Source organism: Chrysoperla carnea, chromosome 5 (genome assembly GCF_905475395.1).
Source record: "Chrysoperla carnea chromosome 5, inChrCarn1.1, whole genome shotgun sequence".
Classification (NCBI taxonomy): Eukaryota; Metazoa; Arthropoda; class Insecta; order Neuroptera; family Chrysopidae; genus Chrysoperla; species Chrysoperla carnea.
The window spans coordinates 22,592,567-22,595,561 of NC_058341.1; positions in this window are offsets into that span (position 1 = coordinate 22,592,567).

A 2,995-nucleotide genomic window follows, 5' to 3' on the forward strand; every position below is an offset into this window, starting at 1 on the left:
CGTCTATGTTTTCGTTAAAAAAAATCAGTTCAAAAAAAGTATAATTAAAATATTTTGCGTACAATAATTATTAAAAATACACAAAAAAAAAAAAACCAAAATAAAATGCTTTCTAAATTAATTAAATAGGTGTAATTAATATCATTAAAACAATATTTTTTCTCCACTAATTTATATTCACTATAAAACTTTCAATTATATTATTTTTACTTGTCCTTAAAAATTTTCAATTTTTATTAAATTAAAAAATTGTAAAATTATATTTTATGATTAATTAATAATTTTTTTGTTATCAATCAAATAAAAATTTATTGTTTATAAAAAACTTTCACATAACAAAAATAAAAATAAATTATTTTTAATTAAATCATAATCACTAATATTATTTATAAATTAAATTTTTATTATATAAATAATTTTCAAATACATTTTGCATTATTATATATTTGCTATGAATTAAATAAAATCAAGTACTGTGTGTTAATGTTGATTATACTCTAGTTTTAACAATAATGCTGTTTTAACATTTATTATGGTACTGAAGATGTATTATGACTGATGATTTCTTTTTAAATAAGTCCACCTCCAACTATTATACTTTTTGTATTATATTTTACAATTTACTAAAATAACAATGTTTATATATTTATTATGATTTTTACATGGGCATGATTTATTTATGATATTGTAATTAAGAAGATTTTTGTCTATGGGAAATGGATGCAGAAATATTTAGCTCCATGAAAATAGAAACCCCGAATGCGAATGTTCATAGCATGCTGATTTGAATCGTTTGACCATCTTTTTTCCAAATTTGGAAACCCCCAGATGCCAATTTTTATAAAATATAGATTTCAATTGAGAATTATTTGTTCACGTTTGTTCACCCAAAATTTTTTTTTGTCCACCCTCTAATCTTATGAGGAAATTAAAATTTAGTTTTGCACCCCTAAATGCGAATTTTTCAAAATGCAGATGCCATTCTTTTGGAAAAGGTTTGCCCACGTTTGTCCATCCAAAATTTTTGTTTACCAGCATCAGAACTCGCTACGCTGGGCTTAAAAGCAAAGACCGCCTCGATTTAAGGCTTCGCCTCCCCACTGAAAATATTGATAGGGATTGTTTTACACGTTTGTAAAAGTATATGTACAGATTTAATTAAAAATAAAAATGTAAAATAGACATAATGCATTGAATATATCAGAAAACCCTGGTTGAACAGATGGCCGTAAATTGTATCTTGTTCACCATTTCTATAGAAATCTTTAATTTATGCTTTACAATGATGTTCATCGATGGCGAAGAGAAATATCGAATAATAAACTTAAATTAATATTTTTTTTAAATATTGCTTTATAAATTATACCTCATATGTTATTCTGATATAAGAACTATATTATTGTTAAGTTTTATTAAAATCCATTAAATAGTTTTTGTGTGAAAGCGTAACAAACAAACAGACAAATTTACTTTTAGATTTATAATATTTAGGGATTGTTGGTTCCTAAGGGTTATACTAATGGAGGTGACATTCTTTTTCTTTGGCAGTAATATAAGGCGATAATGGAGGTGATTTACATTTTTTTTAACCCCCGGACTAAAAAAAGGGGTGTTATAAGTTTGACCGCTATGTGTGTGTATCTGTCTGCCTGTGGCATCGTCGCGCCTAAACGGATGAACCGATTTTGAATTTTTTTGTTTTGTTTGAAAGGTAATTTAATGGAGAGTGTTTTTAGATATGTTTCAAATGCGAGTTTAGGGTTCCAAACCCTAAACTTCCAAACCCGAAAAATTTTGTCGGGGGCTACGAATAAAAGCTAGTTTTCTATAAAACCATTAAAATTAAAGCGGAAATTGACAAAAGACTGATCATCATCATAATTCATCAAACTAAGTGATTACAGTAAAACACTCTTAGCTTATAGTTCTAAGTATAACAAAAGCTAATCATTATAGTTTTCACAGCAATAGAGTTCAATAAATTAATATACTTACATTATATGGAAGCAAAATGATTATGCACCGAAACAAATTGAGTAGCATTTTTTTATAATATATAATTGAGTCATCTTTTATTGTTCTTTTCTATACTCATTTATAATAAATAGTGAAGAAGAAATGAATTCTGCTAATAAGTACTTTTTAAAGTAATTTTACAGATTTTTGTCATTATATTAGATGACTTAAAAAAAATTTATTTATTTATTTAATGATTTATAAAGTGTTTTATCGTTAAATTAAGTCATTATTAACGTTAAAACAATCTGTTTAACTTCTGTATTCAGAATGAAACTTTTGAGGGTATTCCTGGAGGTACGCAAAGATATAACACTTTCAGTAGATTTCTTTTAATTTGAAACGCTTTTTCCAGTAATTTTTTTATAATTTTGATACGTCCTACTCGTAACGATTGTGTTTGGGGGCAACATTCAAGATGTAGTCCATTCATCTAAGCCATGCCAATTCTTGATAAATACGATATTTATTCCATACGTTTTTCAAATGGTATAGTATTACATGCATTCAAAAAATACATCAATATCTTTCTAGAACATGGATTTGCACTTCCCCTACTTTGTAATCAATTCTCCTCTGGTATCAATTGACGCCAAAACTAACTTTATTACCGTGAAAATCGGCAAACACTAGATTGAAGTTGTTCATTAAACATGATTGAAGTCAGTGCAATAAATAGAGTTTTTGCTTTAATTTCGAGCTGAATCTGTAACTAGGGCGGACAAAAGAGAATCATGTAAAAGGCGCTCATTAATTTACAATATTATAAATATCATAATTTGGTGATAGAGCAAAATTAAATTTTTTGTATTCTGAATACGTCATAAAGTAAAAAAATTCTATTTTTTTCATAACACAGGAAAATTTGATCCGATCCTATTGGAATTTTTTTTGAAGCCCACTAATTTTGGGTCATTCTTTTCATCTGCGATGTTAATTTTTCGTCGACTATCACTTATGTGCCTAATTTCGGGACCAG